Source organism: Peromyscus maniculatus, chromosome 21 (genome assembly GCF_049852395.1).
Source record: "Peromyscus maniculatus bairdii isolate BWxNUB_F1_BW_parent chromosome 21, HU_Pman_BW_mat_3.1, whole genome shotgun sequence".
Lineage (NCBI taxonomy): Eukaryota > Metazoa > Chordata > Mammalia > Rodentia > Cricetidae > Peromyscus > Peromyscus maniculatus.
The window spans coordinates 11436349-11454952 of record NC_134872.1 but is presented as its reverse complement, the minus strand read 5'-3'; the positions used below and the strand labels follow the sequence as shown (position 1 = coordinate 11454952).

Sequence of the window (18604 nt, the reverse complement as noted above, 5' to 3'; positions counted from 1 at the left end):
ATAAGAATTTAGTAGAAGCAGAAACAATCATACAAGTGGCTAAGGTGAATGTCAACTAACATCAAAGCAGGGAATTTCAAAACTCAAGCAGTGGAAGAAATCAAGTTGACTTAAAATAATACCAGGGGCAAAATTAAGTAGAGGTCTACATAAGGAGAAAATTGTCAGGGACAGTCTATAGATGTGGCAGCGAAATGACAGATGCTTCATGAGGACAAGGCTGGCTGGTTTTTGTATGTACTACCATACTTCCAAAATGTGTGATAACAGGAACACAGTAGGAATTCAAAAAAAAATCTGTTCAATGACAGGGTAGACAAACAAATGGAGCAAGACCTACTTTGTGCTAAAGATGAGAAGCTGGGTGAACGTAAGCCAATGGCACTCCCCACATTTAAGCAGAGCTGCTATCACAACCCATGTTGTGCAAACCAACAAAGTATCACAGAGCAGTCATGGTCCACATGCTCAGGACATAAGAACTACTTAAAGATGAACATGGCAGGTATTCAAGCCAAGAGTAAAGACACCATGGCGACACAGGTCAGCACCAGCCACCTCAAGAGGTAGACACACTGACCTAATAGCACAGAGTTATTTCAGGGCATGGTCACATGAGAACACTAACAGGAAAGCTATCACCTGCTTCCCAACAATGCCACACTTGCAGCAGTCTGTCAACCAGCTGACAGCACATGGATATGCTGAGATAAAATATAAACTAACAAAAGTGGTAAATGCTCCAAATCAGGCTTTTTCACCTACCTTGAGAGCAAGGTGCTAAATATTTACACCACTAGGTATACTGTGCAGTCTGTAAACCACATCTCAAAAAACAGGAAAAGCTCAGGGGCTGGAAGTGGGAAGTTTCCTCTTGAAGACGTTAGTAAATAGAAAATGTGAGTTTGCAATGTGTTAGAAGTAGGTTTTCCTCAGAGTGCAGGATGCCAAGAAGCCCACAATGAACTTTTCTGTATTTAGACATTGCAGAGGGAAGCCATGACCATCTCAGCAGATACAGAGGATGCAGATTGTAAGTTCTACTGCTGTTCATGACAAAGATGACTCTTTAGAGTCCTCAGCAAACTGGGAAAAGACAGTAACTTGTCACAGATAATATGTACAGAACATCTACAATTTAATCTCCCATTTAATGGCAGCATGAGGGGACTTGGGTGAGAGGAAAGGGTCAAAGAAGCTGCCTGCTCATCATCACTATGAGCCATCTATGCAGTACAAGCCACAGGGTATCCAAGACTCTAGACAATTAATAACTCTACAACTAGGCATTAGATATCATAATGCCATAAGTAGACCATGTGTTCCCAATATGATGCTTTATGTAAACACCATGTGATATAACTGCAAGCTGTGGCTATAATCACATACAAAATCCACACAATAACAAGCCTTGGAGGATAACTGATGAGTCTTCTGCTGTGATGATGCTTGACCTGCGGGCATGAGGCAGACCACTCAAAAATGGAGGCCAACATATTAGGCCAACCTCAAGCTACAAAAAATTAACTTCATATGAATCAGCTAAATGTGAAAGGCAAAACAACTACTAGAAGAAAATGAGTAATAACACAGAGAAAATGTTCTTAGATGAGATATAATACCCCAAAAGACATAAAGGAAAAGACCAACATATTTAACTATGTAAAAAAAAATATTCTCTTTGGGGAAGAAAGAAGGGAGGGAGGGAGGGAGGGAGGGAGGAAGGAAGGAAGGAAGGAAGGAAGGAAGGAAGGAAGGAAGGAAGGAAGGAAGGAAGGGAAGGAAGGGAAGGAAGGCAAGCAAAGCCTAAGATCAAGGAAGGCAGGAAGCTAATGTAGGAAACACTCATTCCACATCGGGAAGCAAATACTCAACAGCACCTCTAGTATTATGGTCAGCTGAGGGCTCACTTTTTCCTGAGGTTGGAGAGAAGCACTCCTGCCCCTGGGAACCAGTGCTCACCCATATGTGGAGGGACATCTGCAAAGTGCTGTACACTACAGCTAAAGAGGCAACCGGGATTTCCAGGAGGAATGAAGATGTCTCACTGAAAGCGACCTGAGCCTCTCTCAGCAGCAAAGGAATACAAACTGTGTAGACAAGAGGGCAGAGGCTGGCTTCCCCTTCACAACTTAGATCACCATTGCTCCGGGTGTGCTCTCCCTGTGCATTCTTTCTAAACTTTTTATTTTGAAATTTTAGATTTACACGAAGATTGAAAATAAACATACAAAGGGTTCCCATACCCCCTTCACTTCCCCTCCCCTGAAACTCTAAGCATAGGTATTCAAGCTGTGAGCACTGGGAAAGACTGGGTAGGAAACTGTCAACCTGGGAAATGAACTCTGGTGTGGTACCATTAGCTACATTAGACTTTACTGACAGGTGGCAGCTTCCCACTAACCCTATCTCTCCAGGATCCCACCCAACACTCCACCTTGTATCTCACTACTGTGGCTTCTCTATGCCCTCTAAGCAAAGCCAGGGTCCCCAGCCTTCCCTTTCTCCTCAACTGGATACTCTGTAAGAGCACAGCCTGAGCACTGACAGGTGACCCTTGAGGGAGCAGTCTGAGTTCTTTCCTGATTAGATAATGAACCTGTTTGTGCAGGGACACCAGAGGACCGCATGAGGTAGGCAAGCCCATTGCAGGTCAGGTCACCCCTGGTGAGGCACTATCTGTTGCCTTCTCCACTCTTAAGTTACTGTTTTCCCCTTTTTAATAAATAAACAACTTGGGGTAAAGATGCTCTGTTTCAAGGCAAATAACCCCTTTCTCCTCCACTTTTTCCCACTAATCTTAGCACCGATCTCTGGAACCCCTAGCACTGTGACCCTGGTGTTCACCTGCCATGGCTTCTAGGCCCTTGTTCCTTCCACACTGCCTGGCATTCTTCCATGAGGAAGAGCTGTCCATTCTCCCATGTTTAACATGCTTATCTGCTCAGCCGTCTATATGAGTGGAGAGCGGCCTGTACTTTATTCTATCAACTAATTAATCATGATTCCCTTTCTTTGTTCAGGTTGGCTCCTGAGCTATTCCACTCTTCCAGGCACCAACAAACATCTCAGAGATGTCTTTTATGAGCAACAGCACAGGGTATGTGGATACATTCATTGATACTAACAGACATTACTTCTGGGCCTTCCCAGAGGACCCGCGTGAGATCGCATGCACCTGCATTGCCTTGTACTATTAAAGCCCACTCAATTCCAATACAACTCCCCATTCCAGCCCTTCTTGCCCTTATCTGAAAGCTCCTGTAGCAAGGGAAACCCTGGCTTCTGTTATCCACTATGATCTGCCCATGTTCGAAATCCTATACACAGTACAGCGTCCCACATTTAGCTCTTGACCCTTCTGAAATAAATCTATCAGGACAGAACAGCATTTCATTTGGTTCTTCTAGCTTTACCCTCACAGAATCTAGTCAATACACTGTTTTCTCTCACTTGCTCTACTTAGGTCTCTACTTGTATCCTATATAGGGTCACCATGTATCCTAATTACCTACTTCAGTGGTACATGAAATATCTACATCTCCAAGGGCCAGGCTGTATCAGTATACTGTACACTGATATACAGTATAAAGTATACTGTAACAATGTAGTGACACCTTTCCCTTCTTTTATATCACTTCTACATCCTGCTGTGACCACACTCTTCCATTCCACCTCTTCCTGTACAAGCTTCTAGCCAGCAGGTGTTCCAACATGAAGGAAATTCACCAAACATTCGTACTCAGCACGTCCTGGAAATTGCTGCAAGACAGTCCACAGAGATTATCCTGTTCTTCAAGCCTCTCATGCATATGACTATCTAGGTCATTCTACACATGTTTTCATATTATTGGATGTGTGTCTTGAGGGAGATTCCTAGAAGTAAAGCTAGGTCAAAGGTAAGCACCTATGTGTTTTTATAGGCTGAATGTGGATTTTATTTAGGGATTCCATGGCTTGAAGGGTACAGTTGATTTTCTCTTTTGATGATTGAGTAAAACACACACACACACACACACACACACACACACACACACACACACTACTAAGGATATGACATAAGACTGGAATCTTGAGAAATCCACATAGCTTCTGCTCAACATTATAGTCAAGATAATTCAGATAATTCATGCTGGAAACAACCAAGGTTTTAAACAGTGTAGAGAACTCCTCAGTAAAAGGCAATGGTTGTAAGCCTAGCCTTTAACAGCTGAGCCATCTCTCTAGCCCAGTAGAAGGTAATGAAAAACCAATCCACCTGACAGAAATAGGAAACACACACAAAGACATTTTACTAATGTTTGAAGTAGCGTTATTTGTAATAGTTACAAAGTGGCAACAACCTAAAGCCATCTCTGGTAAGGGATAACTGGGATGTGTTACATCCACACAACAAAAGAGCAGACTACTGCAAGCCTGCAGGGCGGGTGAGCCTTAGATGCATGTAAATGAACTATACCCTGCATAGAAGTCTGCCTAGGACCTGGTTTCACTCAGATGAAGGGTTGGCAAAAGGGAATCATCTAGAGACTGCATGTAGATGGTCTATGGCAGGGGCTGTGTCTTAGTTAAGGTTTCTATTGCTTTGAAGAAACACTATAACCAAAAAGCAAGTTGGGGAGGAAAGGGCTTATTGAGCTTACATTTCCCCATCACTGTTCATCACCAAAAGAAATCAGGACAGGAACTCAAGCAGGGCAGGAACCTGGAGGCAGGAACTGATGCATAGGCCATGCAGGGGTGCTGCTTACTGGCTTGCTCCCCATGGCTTGCTCAGCCTGCTTTCTTATAGAACCCAGAACCACCAGCCCAGGGATATCACCACCCACAATGGGTCAGGCCCTTCCCCAATGATCACTAACTAAGAAAATACCTTGTAGCTGGATCTTATGGAGACATTTTCTCAACTGATGTGCCTTTGTCTCTGATGACTAGCTTGTGCCAAGTTGACACAAAGCCAGCCAGTACAAGCTACAACGAAAATAACTGAAAACAGACATGGAGAACACTTTGGGAAATGGGAAAGCTCCAAAACTGGACTATGGTGATATTGCCATAACCCAGACCTGCAAGAAAATCCTTGAACTAAAATAAGCAATTTTATTTTCTGCCTCATCTTTCCAGAGCACTCTGAAAATGAATCTTCAGACATAACTGGATCCTATTTGCATTATGTATTGCTTCCTTCTGCAGTCAATAAGATCAAGAAAATTCCTGGATCAATTCTTGGATAGACTGTGATAAGGTGCAGGGCTGACCTTATGTCGGCACAGTGCTGCCCTGTCCTGCCTTCACACACAGCTAGCATAGTCTAGTGAATCTCAGTGCTCAAAACTGCTGCTGAGAAAAAGGAAAACCTTGCTTTGCTCCAGCCAGGGTCTTTAGGGATAAACAATCCTAAACCTGGTAAGAGTGTGCCCTTCATGCCCATCCGATGTGTATCCACAGCAGACCAACACAGGGAAAACTTCAGGCAAGCAGAATGGGAACTACACACGAGGCATGCACAAGAGGCAGACATTTGGCAGTGCCCTGCAGGTTACACAGCACCAGCTTTTTCTGTGGAAATATAATCACTGTCCTTATACATTTTCACCAGAGGGGATAAAATTAAAGAACAGAAAGCTTTTCTGTGAAATGATCAAATATGTCACTCAGTCATCTGCATGTGGGCGATAATCATCTACTATGAGGTACCAAGAAATACACAGGGGGAAAATCCCAAGAGAAGAAGTCAATGTCTCTGTTCCTGGTAGCTCTATGGCATAAATGCCAGAGGACAGCTGGTTAGCAGAATCCAGACAGAGGTTTTCCTCGGAGCACTTCCAAAAGCCAACTGAGATGTTTTGCAAGCCAATTCTTTTCATAGAGTTTCAGCAATGGTGAAATCTAGGTTGAACTCTGCGATCCCAAGTGTAGCTCTGAAATCCTTATGATTCACTCCTCTGAATTCCACATCTTATGGAACAAAGATACTGCAGCTTCATTCTCAAACCAGTTTCTAACTGAAGCCGTTACTTACCATTCACTGATTATGCCACTACCTTCTTGGAACTGGAAATTTAAACAACAACAAAAAAAATTACTGCATGAGTCTCTGCAAAAGTTTGGATAGCATTTAATGAAAATAAATTTTCAATGTATTATGAAAGGAAAAATAATCCCCTGGGGTATTCCACAAAAGAACACTATGTTACATGGGGAAAAAAATAATAATAACCCAAATACAAAATGATAAATTCAGTTCCAGAATAACAATTGGCTGTATTGTTATCTTGGGTGGATATTTCCCCAGAAAGAAATCAATCTGTATTCATGGAGGCTAATAAACACGCATTTGATGTAAGTAATTTTCCTCCTATCTAGAACAGTATGGACATGAACAATTAGGTCATTGCACCTTGAACTGTGGCCCAAGTACATGAGTCTCTTGGGGCCTTTACCTTCAAACAGATGGGTTTCAGGCCATTTGTACTCAGGCCTAGAGTATGTGTAAATTAACACTAAGGGCTTTTTCCCATTCTTGTGTGAGGTGTGTGTTTGGGGGAGGGGGGTATCGTGTCAGGGGCCACCTAGGTAATGAGTGCTCCCTCTGAGACAGCACACAGAATCCCATCTGCTCTCATGCAGCCAGGATACATATAGGTGATGGGCTCTGCCAATCCAACACCCCCACAAGATTCTACCTCAAGAGAGAAAAATCTGAGGAAGCAGGTGCCTGGTACAGAAAAAGAGACACGAAGCGTAAGAGGCATCAGATTGGAAAGGCTCTAAGGTCAGGCTCCCTAACAACCTCTAGTAAATCCCTTTTCTCAATAGAACCAACTCACCCAAAGTAGGCTAGCTATCATGAAATTAGTGTAATTGGGTTGTACTTTTTAACAACAACAATATAAGCCTGTATTTATATTCACTGCCCATAAGCAAAGGCATAGGAAACCTGTTGACTTTCAGACTTGTTTTCTACCCCCAAATGGTAGACGTGTTAACAACTTTATAATGTTAGGAGAAGGGGCAATTAAATCTTAATTGATTATCTTTATCAGTCATGATGAACTCCAAACCCATAGAACTGCTAGTTTCAAGACAATAGACAACCTAGTCCCTCTGTACCAAATGAAGTGCAAAAGGCTTTACCAACGCTGGCCCCCTGAAGTCTGGTGTTTCCTCACAAAACCAGAGTCCCTTATCTCACCTCCTTCAATCCTGCCCCAAATCTGTTCAACTCTTCAGACCCCTCTTCCCATACCGCACCCTCTCAACAGTCATTGACCCAAGGGATAGCTGTGTACCAAGTGTGAGCCCTGTATGGACCTTAGCAGCCAGGACTTGAGGGGCATGCTATGTGCTATTAACTACACCTGCACAGGAATTCTGCAATCAATAGTTGCTGGACAACCAATGAACCTTAGAAGCCACCACTTTAGCATCTTCATTTCACATTCAAGGAAGCAGGGGCAGATTCAGAACCAAGCTGGGACTACCCCTGACAAGTCCCTAAATTCTGGAGCACTCTCCTGCTTGCTTTTCAACCAATTTTAATTCCTGTAAGCCTCCACAGTTGAATCACATAGATTTTTCATTCTGTCTGGCTGCTTTTTTCTGAAACCTCCCGGAGCATCCGACTTTCAAATGCTGTTATCACTTAAGGGAATGCATTTCAACCACATGCCGCCCAAGAGTGTAAGAGGATGTTGTCGAGGCACAACTTTTTTTTTTTTTTCAGGATGTGAGCACCCTGTTTTCAACAGATTAATTTACTATATTGTACTTTGTGATTTTATAACAATTTTGAATGTTTTGTAAATGTTTCTATTCTACAAAGAAAAGCAAGGAAGTCTGGAGATAACACAGACATATGGGCATAAATACTTGACTGATTCAGCAAGTACAGTAGGCTGTGGGGGGCAGTGTGTAAGGCAGAAAAGCATACGTTTGCAGAGGCAGACAACTTCCTCAATTCAGGCTCTATCACTTACCACCTACAGAAGGAATAAGAAAAAGTCACTCTCTCATTCAGCAAGGATTTAAAAGTACCTGCCATCTGCCAGCCATTGTTCTGGGCCTCAGGACATTTAGAGCAATAGTCCTGCCTTCCAGGGGCTTCCGTTCCTGCCAGGTAGTTGTGTGTGGATGAAAGGAGGGGTACATCATATGAATGTGTGCAAAAATATGTGAGGACTGGCTAGAGACTAAGGGCAGACTGGAGGTAGGAGACAGAAGGGACTGCTGGGAGCACCTGAGATGGAACAGGTGCAGTATTTCAAGCAGGAGAGTGACGTGATGTGCCTTGTATTAAGAACTCATACTTGGCTGCTAGTCAAGAACAAACTGAAAGGACACATAGTGGAAAAAGGGAGATTGGGCAGGCAGCCACTCAGGTAAGCCCTAAGAGCAAGTTCCCAGCAATGAAAAGGGGTGGTGGCCATCCCACATAACAGTGTCCTCTCAAGATCAACATGAGGATCAAACAAGATTAACCATGCATGACACACAGTAAGAGCTTAGTAACTGTTAGCTAAATAATATCCAACTCTCCCAAGAAGTCACCGAGCCTCTTTACATAAGTTTTATGACTGATCTGAAAAATATCAGCCATGGGATCTCCCATAAGGGACTGCTGTAAGGAGTAACTGACCCAAGTGCAAGTGAGCATACTAGTTCTACCAATTTAAAACTTAGAAAGTTTGTGACTTACAGATAACGTGTGATGTATCTCAAAGAGTAAGCAAGTACAAACAAACACTACACATCATACACTAGTGAGTGATCTGATATAAAGTGTCCGTCATTGAAGACTCTTCTGGTCCTCTGTATCACCACTCAGAGTTGCAAGAGCTTCCCTAACAGTTCCCTGACCTACCATGTCTGACAACAAATCAGACCCATTTCAGAATAGAATAGAAAATGCTACACAAAGTCAAGAAATGCCTAGTGAGAGGGCTCAGAGGGTGAAAGCACTTGCTACACAACCTTGATGACCTGAGTTCAATCCAGAGAACCCATGGTGAAATGAGATAACCAATTCCCAAATTCATCCTCATCTCTAATGATGTGTGTGCATTCAGAGGCCTGTGCGCACGCATGTGCGCGCGCAGTAAGCAGCACCCCTCCATGGACTCTTCATCAGCTCCTGTCCTGTTTGAGCTCCTGTTCTGACTTCCTTTGATGATGAATAGTGATATGGAAGTGTAAGCCAAATAAACCCTTTTCTCCTCAAGTTACTTTTAGTCATGATATTTTATTACAGCAATAGTAACCCTAACTAGCATGTGGTGCATGCCTTTAATCCCAGCACTCAGGAAGCTGAGGCAGGTGTATTTCTGTGAGCTCAAGGCCAGCCTGAACTACATAGTGAGACCCTGTCTCAAAAACAAGGAAACAAAAAAAAAAAAAAACATGAAATCTCAACAACAACAACAACAAAAAAAACAATAAAAATATTTTTAAAAGGTGGAGGAGGACCAAGAAGGCTGACCAGACAAACCCAGCTGGGCTCCCACACAGGCTATCAGAGTGACCTGTGCCATGAACAGGCATCAGGGAAAGGAGATAGTGGCTATAAGACATGGTTGGAGCTTCTGGACAGCTCAGCATGTGGCAGCTTATGAGAAGCTGAACAAGAACTCACCCACATGCTACACAGTGCCCTAGGGTCAAAGCTTCTATGTGCAGTACCCTTCCAGAATACACTTGGCACTTCTTCATAGGTTGTGTGTTTATGTGCTTCCAAATAACCTTTATAATAAAATGTGAACGTGAATAAAATGGTTCCTTTCTGGGGACCACTCTGAGGAGGGGCTGTGAGAACCCTGACTTGTCACTGGTCAAGCAGAAGTTCCAGAGGTCCAGACAAAAAACTGGGCCTGAAGTGGAGGTCATCTTAAAGACAGAGCCCTTAGTCTAGGGATCTATCATGCTCCGGGCAGACAGTATCCAACTGGACAGGATCACAGGACACTGCTGATATCTGGTGCAGAGCTGATTGCTTGCAGTGTGAAATCTCACCACCCTCTGAGGATGATGTTATGAGGGGATAGTAGGAAAAACTGAGTCTCTACAGCTCTACCAAGCAGGTGTTCCCCAACTATCTTTTCATCATACCTTCACAGGAAAGGTCCTCTTGCCCTCCATGGCCCCACTGCCCTCCAGCTTTCCAAATGACAAAACTCATATTGCATGTGGACTTCAGTCACACATCTTTCTAGCAAGTCACAGATATAATAACTTCAAAGGACAACATCTGTTGTGCCTTACTTACTCTCTTTCCCTGAAATGTAAGCTCTCCTTCTTCCTGTCCCTGATGTCTTCCACAGCCATACACATAAAGCAGGTTCCCAGCAAAGCCTGCCTGAGCATGGAAGTCCCTGCTTCTCAGGTAACAACAGTGAGTTCTGCCCTATACGGGGAAAGCTTCTGAGCATCACACTGAAAATAAGGGTGCTTCTAACCTCATACCATTAAGTATTCAAACAGCCACAAAGAATACAAGTCAAGCTCATGCAAGCAAGGCATGTCATCAAACTCCTAATGGGAATTTTGCTAAACAGGGTGAACATCAATGTAAATGTTGGCACCCTTCAAAGCCACCTTCCTCTGGGGTTGGGGGACATTCCAAATGCAAGCTTTCTTTTAGAGCTTTCAGATGTCAGGTCCTCTTACCAGGGCTACACATTTGGAAAATAAGGATGTTAGCTCTCCTTCCTCTGAGGACACTTTAAAGACAAGGGAACTTTTTAATAAAGAAAAATCCCATTTCATATAAACCTCTCCACAAAAAGACCACAGGGCATGTTTGCTTGTGAGAACAATATTCTAAATCCTATACCATTCTCCTAATCCAGGCTAGCATGTCTTCCAAACACTTTTTTTGTTTTGTTTTGCTTTTTTCAAGACAGGGTTTCTCTGTGTAGTTTTGATGCCTGTCCTGGATCTGGCTCTGTAGACCGGCTAGCCTCGAACTCACAGAGATCTGCCTGGCTCTGCCTCCCGAGTGCTGGGATTAAAGGCGTGCGCCACCACTGCCCGGCCCCAAATACTTTTGAATGAACTGAAGATGCCCAGATGCAATAGCTGCCCCACTGCTGAGGAGGAACATCCTCTCTCCTTCAGCCCCGGGAACTTTTTCAAGGACTTGCTTCCTGCAATGTTCATTCCAATCAGGTTAAGAACATGCTACCATCATCATCTAAAACAAGATATACAGGAGCCTAGACCATTGCATTTTGAATTCCATCAGTCTGCTCTCCTTTAAACAGAACTTCCTTGGAGAGTCATCTACATCTAATGCCCCAAATGTCCCTTCTCCCCACTGCTATAAAACCCCACCAAAGTCACTGATGGCTTGTCTCTCATCAAATCCAAGGAAATATTTTTCCAGACGCCTAAGACTGAAAAGTACTTACCTGATCACTGGATTCCTGGCCACTGGACCTTCCTGCTTGCCTTCTTCTTCAGTAGCCTCCACTTCAATAGCACAGTCCAGTGTCCCCTCCCCTGTGGACCCCTTGCCAAGAGTCCCTACCAGGACCTACCTCTGTTCTTTTGCATCCATATTCACTGTCCAGCTGATGATACAAAAGAGCAGCTATACTAAAAAAGACACCTAAATTTGCATACCTGGCCCAATCTTTTCCTGAGCCTGTCCTTGAATTTCCATTTCTACACAAATCTCTCATTCAGATGACTAATCATAAAAACAATAAGCTAAGCAAACTCTTAAATACTGCTAGTCAGGTACTATTTCAGGCTTTCTTCATTAGCTCAGCATATTGACTCAACAACCATTTGACACAGTTGTTTTCTTTTTCTTTCCTTCTCTCTCTCTTTCTGTTGTTTTCTTTCTCTCTCTCTCTCTCTCTCTCTCTCTCTCTCTCTCTCTCTCTCTCTCTCTCTCTCTCTCCCTTCCTTCCTTCCTTTCTTCCTTCCTTCCTTTCTTCCTTCCTTCCTTCCTTCCTTCCTTCCTTCCTTCCTTCCTTCCTTCCTTCCTTTCTGTTGTTATTGTTGTTGTTGAGACAGGATCTCACTATGTAGTCCTGTTTGGCCCTGAACTGCCTCTTTCATGTTGGGATTAAAGGTCTACACCACCAAGCCTGGTCAAGATACAAATTCTATTCTCCCTGAACTAAGGATGAAAAACTGAAGCACAGAAAAATTAAATAGCTAAGCGGTGGCACATTGACCTCCAGGATCGTGTGTGGTATGATTGCTGAGCAAGGTCTTAGGCTTCATTTTCCAAATCTCAAGTCCTAATCCCTACCCTAAACACACAACCTCCCCAGGCTTCCTACTCTACTCAACATGGCACTACCCCAAGCTAAAAGTCAGAAGACTCAGATCTAAACAACAGTATCCTTTTTTATGAAAGCACAAAAGCACCGTAATCGTCTTTGCTCGAAGTCAGCCCTTTCAATGAGTATAAATGAATGCTAAGTGGTAAGAAAGTGCTGTCGTCCTCTCACTGGCACATCTCCCTCTGTCAGGAATATAAAAACAATGGTGCACCTCACAGACAAAGCATTTTACACAGTGGTGAATCCACCTCTCCCTCCTGCTGGGGCCCCAACCTGGTGATTGATTGGGCTTCTACCCAGGGCCTCCTCACTGGTCTCCACTGTCACTCTTGCCTACAGCAATGGAGTGAGGGGGATGAGTGCAACATGCTATAGAGGATCTGTCTGTGCCACTGACCATGTGACCTTGAACAAGCACCTCACTGCTTCCTGCTTTGGTAGCCCCATGTATAACACAGGAATAACAGCAAGGAGCTGGAAAGACAGTTCAGCAGGTAGAGGTACTTGCTCACAGGACTGACCATCTGAGAAGCTGTCCTCTGACTTCCATATTGTCTACACACACACACACACACACACATAAATAAAATAAATTAATAAAAACGTTGAACAGTAATAATGTTCACCTTGTGGGCTGTCAGTTGGTTGACTCTACATACACGAAGTATCTGGAACAGCCTGGCACATGACAAGCTCCTAAAAATCCACAAGCCAGAATGATTCTTTTGAAAGATAAACGAGATCTTGTCCTTCCCTATCATGTTCAAAACTCTCTAAAAGGGAAAGGGGGAGGGGGAAGAGCAGGCCGGCCAGCCATCGTCCTAAGACCTCCCATCACTCTGGGATTAAAATTTAAATCCCTAACCACAGCCTCTACCCTCCAGCAAGAAGCAGCCCTCCCCACCTCTCCAGCCTCATTTCCTGCCACTCTCCCTCCCTTTCTGACCACAATGGCTCCCTGATGTTAACAACACATGTCAAGGCCTTTACCCCAGAGTCCCCTCTGCCTGGAAGGCTGCATCAGGCTGTGGCCAAACACATCCCCACACAACACCTATTCTGTCTCCTTCCACCTACCCCGTCTTCTTTGCCCTTCAGGGTACACAGACTTTAGAGTCCAGTCTTGTTTATCACTCTGCTGTGCCCATAATAAGAACAACAGGTGAGCAAAACTAGCCGCATCAGGTTCCCTTAGACAGCAACCTGGAACACAGATACTACCAATGAGAAAGAAACAGCATCCGGTTTGAAAATCACTCATCTAGAGCCAAAAGCTTCCACTCCATTCTTTAACATAAATCCCAGGCACCTTCAAGCTACTTTCATTCACTTCCTGCTTCATCTGAACTCAACCCATCATGCCTAGCACCAAAGTCATGGGCATACATATTTCTAGAGCACCACATAAGGATAAACACTGGGAAGAACAACAGGCAGTATTATCAAATTGTTTAAAAGAAAGCAACAACAACTTCTTGATATTAATGATCCTAACTGCAGTGGAAAGCAAGGTAAAGATCTCTGCTGACCTGGTTACCTTCTTCATCCATTCCTTGAGAAAGATAGTCACTAAGGGATAAGGAAGGAATCTTTTTTTTTTTAATTTATTTACATGTATCGGTGGTTTTTCCTGCATGTTTCTGTGTGAGGGTGTCAGATCTTGGAGTTATAGACAGTTGTTAGGTGCCATGTGGGTGCTGGGAATTGAACCCAAATCCTTGGAAGAGCAGTTAGTGCTCTTAACCACTGAACCATCTCTCCAGCCCCAAGGAAGAAATTGTTATGAATCTAGTGCAATGGTTCTCAACCTGTGGGTCATGACCCCTTCAGGGGTCCACCCTTTCACAGGGGGTCACATATCAGATATCCTGCATATCATATGTTTACATTACAATTCATAACAGTAGCAAAATTACAGTTATGAAGTAGCAACAAAAATAATTTTATATTGAGGGGGTCATTACAATATGAGGGTTGCAGCATTAGGAAGGTTGAGAACCACTGATTTAGTGGATAATTTTTAAGTGAAATTGTTGCTAGTTATTTATCCTACTTAATATACTATAAACATATTAAATAAAGGGTTTTAAGCCTAACCATTTCCCTCACACCAAACTGTGGACTTTGGAAACTCTTGCGCTAGAAAGTGACACAGAAAACCGTCAAGTTTCCCAGTAGAACTGAACCTCTCCAAGCTTTCATACTAAGTTTAATCATTTCTCTAACATTTGTATAACTTCACTGACTACAGTCTCCAAAAGTCGCTTCTAGATAACCTCCTAGCTATTTAAACAATATTCTATGGTCCTATATACTTACATGGCTAGTCACAGCACTCAAGGCAATAAAATCCAGTTCTTAAATACAACTTACTGATAAAGGAATTTGGGATTAAAAAATTATAAGCAGGTCCTCCTTTGTGCCCATGACAAATAAGAATCCTGCTGTTATGCCGTTAATGGAAACTTTAAAACACTGTTATTTCAAAAGTTGACACAGGTCCATAATTCCAGATACTGGGGAGCCTAAGACAGGAGGACTGAAAATCTGAGGCTTATCTGGGCTACACAGAGAATGAGTTCAAGTCCAGCCTAGGCAACTTAGTGAGACCATTTCTCAAGGCTGAGATATACCTCAGTGGTAAAACACTTGCCTAGCATGTGCCAGGCTCTTGGTTCACTCTCCAGTACCAGAAAAAAATGACATTAAAAATTATATATGTATAATTTCATATACAATATATAGTTATTATATAACTGAGCAGTGGGGTACAGAGCAGAATGAGGTTCAGTCTTTTGGATATATTATGTACACATGAATTGCTTGCCTTCCTGAATATATTATATGCATACTTAAGTTTTTAAACCTAAAAGCTAAAGTTTAACACTTTTGCAAATATTATAATTTTATCTCAAAATGTTAATACTATTAAAGTGATTAATAAGGCAAACTGTCAGTGGGTTTTTGTACTATGCCTGTAGAGTTCAGCACTGTGACTCCAGAGAGAAGATCTAGCACATGACCAGTTGGAAACTGTTCATTCACAGGACAAGATGGGTTTAAATGATTTTTTATTCCAAAAAATTCTAAAGCAGTCTAAACGCTTTATGGCACATAAACTCATGAAGTGAATTTGCCTATGAGCCAAGATGTGTTTTCAGGATGATGTTATTTCTTGGTAGCTAATCTTCCTGCCTTGGCCTACCAGCAATGACTGGATGAACACATCATGGAAGATATACGTCATTCATTTCTCTCTTCACCATTGTCCTTGCAGAAAGGTCTCCTTGGATCCTTCCAACCGGAGCTCCACAGCTGACGCAAAAGTAACTGAATGTGCCCAGTTTCTGAAACCCCTTGACATCTAACAGGCATGGAGAATGCATTCCTTTCCAAGCCTGTGAATTCCACCTCTCCACCACTGTGGGATCACAGCACCCAGCCCAGTGTGTCTCATCCAATATTTATCAAGCGCCTGTTGTGGGGTGCTCATGCTGTGAATCTGCCCCTGGGAGGAACCTGTACCAAGGGACCATTAATTCTCTCATTCCAAAAGGAGCTGTACCAACCAACCTTCTGCCTCCTTTTTCTTCTGTTTTTCTCTCCAGGGAACCCTCTCAAGCAAAAAGGGTAAAGAAGTTTCATCCCTGAGAAAGGAAGAAACAGCTGGCTTTTACAGCTTAGAAACTGCTCTTGAGACAGTTTTGGAAGACATAGCTTCCTTTCAAAGGTACAATGAGGCTTAATACATTATTTCTATTCTCAGTTTAAAAAAAAAAAGCAAAACCTACTGTTTGGTCATCTTAATTACAGCACCTAACAGTAAAAAAAAACAAGTTTGTTATCAGGCCACTTTCCATTATACTTCCAGAATGGAATGCAATAATGGTTTTCAAAAGAAGGAAAAAGATGCCCTCATCAGAAGTAACAACCCAAACCCGCTAACTGAAAACATGAACGTCCAAACAGACACAGCGGTGCGGATACTCCCCTCATAAATACCGAACGGAATACATTTCTGGTCGCCGACAGGCAATTCCTGTGCCACTACATTCTAGCGTCCACAGCCCCATCTGACACCTTCTCTAGCACACGGTCACCACACAGTGATTTTCCTACTACCTATACGAGCGCGTCAAAATTCACCTCCGGCCCCTAATGTCCCAGATGACTCCCACAGCAGCAGACGCCAGGCAATCGGGGCATTCGGAACTTCGTCACCTAGGCGCACAGCGCCCTGTGTGGAGCTCCGAGCCCTCGGGAGGGACACGGACCACCAAAAAGCAGCCTCCCCTTACCCGGGTCACAGTGTCCACTCCCTGGGAGCGCAGTGTCTCCTTTGCAGGGCACAAGGTGCTCTCCATAGGGCACAGCCTCCCCTATGTGGGGTATAGAGTTAGGGTCTCCCTCCTCGGAGCACAGAGTACCATCTGCAGGTTACAGGGTTCCCTCCCGGTGACGCATTCTCACCTCTGTGGAGCACTCGGTCCCCCTCCTCTGGGCACAGTCTCCCCTCCGCCAAGCACATGGTCCCTCCTGCAGGGCACCAAGTCCCCATCCCCTAGTACATCTTCCTCTCCTTGGAGCACGCACGGGGTTCCCACCTCCCGGGGCTCAGCCTCCCTTCTGCTCCGCACAGGTCCCCTCTGGACCAGAGGACACAGGACCCACTCTCTGGACGCAGCCTCTCCTCTGCCAAGCACATGGTCCCTTCTGCAGGACACAGGGTCCCCATCCCCGGACGAAGCTTCAGAGTGACACAAGGTGTCTCCTCCCTTCTGCTGGGAACAGGTCCCCTCTCTAGGATACAAAGTCCCCATCCCGGGGCGCAGCTTTCCCCCTGCAGGGCACAGGGTCCCCCATTCCGGGGCGCAGCCTCCCCTCTGCTGGGCAAAGGTCCCCTCCCGGGGTACAGGATCCCCTCCCCGGAGCTCAGGTCCCCTCCGCTCGGCACATGGTTCACCTCCCCGGGCGCAGCCTCCTCTCTGACGGGCACAGGTCCCCTCCCTGGAGTAGAGGGTCCCCTCCGCGGGCACAGCCTCCTGTCCGGGAGGCGCACTCTCGGCTCACCGCGGCACAGCGCATCCCACGCGGACGCGGCGCCTCCAGGAGCGGACAAGCCGTCTTGGGCGCAGCCTCCTCCCGCAGCGCAGCGCAGCGCATCCGAGAGGACGCGGCCCGCCCTCCCCGCACCGCCCGGGATGCGCCAGCCACCCCGCAGCCCGCCGCGGGGCCCCGGGGCCGGGGTCCATAGGGTCTGGGGTCGGTGGTCAGGTCCGCACCCGCCGGCGCTGCGCGGCCTCAGCCACCTGCCCCGCGCTTACATAAACGCGGCCGCCCGCGTCCCCGCCGCCTTACCCTCGGGTCACGCTGCGCCCGCGGGCTGCCGGCGTCTGGCTCTCGGCGCTGCGGCGGGCTCGGCTGGCCCCGCGGCCCCGGCCAGGAGCCCCTCCTCGCCGCCGCCTTCAGCCTCAGCCACCTCAGCCTCAGCCGCTGCCTCAGCCTCTGCCTCAGCCTCGGCGCCGGCGGCTCCGCCCCCTCGGCTCGCCCCGCCCCAGCCGCCGCAGCCGCGCGCGCGCGCGCAGGCAGGGGTGGAGTCAGCGCCCGACGCCGACGTGCGCGCGCCCGCCCGCGCCTCCGGGGGTGGGGTGGGGTGGGGGGCCCGAAGCGGCGTCCCAGCTTGCTGCCTACGGCGGCCACCGCGAGGGCTTAGCAGTTAGAACCCAAAACAGATCTTGTTGTCGCTAAGGAGACTCGAAGGGGAAGGGAGCCTCGGTCGCGCACTGAGAAGATCGACGGGGGCGGGATTCTAGAACTTGCACTGGGGAGACCCGAGTGAGCGGGAGCCCCAGATGGGAACTGAGTGGACAGGTGTGTGTGGGGGGGGGGCGGGGGGGTAGGACCAAGAACCCTGAGATTCTGAAGAAGCTGGGAACTGGGCAGGGAGCCTCGGAGGAGGCTCCTCCTCTGAAAGGAGCCACTGAAGCGCGGCAGTGACTGCCCCCGCTTGAAGACCCACTGCATCTAGTGCGTGGTACCACGGAATCCTGCAGGAAGCATCCCTGGGCCTTCCTCCACTTTTGAGAGATGGCCCTGGTCCCACACCCCCTCCGTAGACGTTGAAGATAAGTAAGCAGAGAACCAGGGACGTGATTTTGTGAATCAGCGTGTCTAGTGTTGGTCACTGGGAGAGTCTAAGGAACTAGGAATGGTAGTAGGTTTTTAACTTAGACCCCCAGGGTCAAGTTCAGGCTCTGCCACTTCTTAAGACATACCAGACATCTCATTTACTCGCTCTGCCTGTTTCCTCG

General features: G+C 45.9%; 1 protein-coding gene across 9 annotated transcripts in view; it reads right to left on the bottom strand.

The window, feature by feature from the left end:
* Positions 1-17848, bottom strand: part of Adarb1 (adenosine deaminase RNA specific B1) — a 129660-nt gene extending 111812 nt beyond the window's left edge. For 2 of the 9 annotated variants that reach the window (XM_076558553.1, XM_076558557.1), the window contains exon 1: positions 17652-17842. The gene's annotated coding sequence lies outside the window, so the exon portion shown is untranslated. Of the gene's footprint in view, positions 1-12919; positions 12990-13370; positions 17143-17651 lie in introns of those variants that run through there. The other 7 variants (XM_076558552.1, XR_013046906.1, XM_076558560.1 and 4 more) reach the window with 7 other exon arrangements.
* Between the last annotated feature and the right edge of the window lie 756 nt (positions 17849-18604).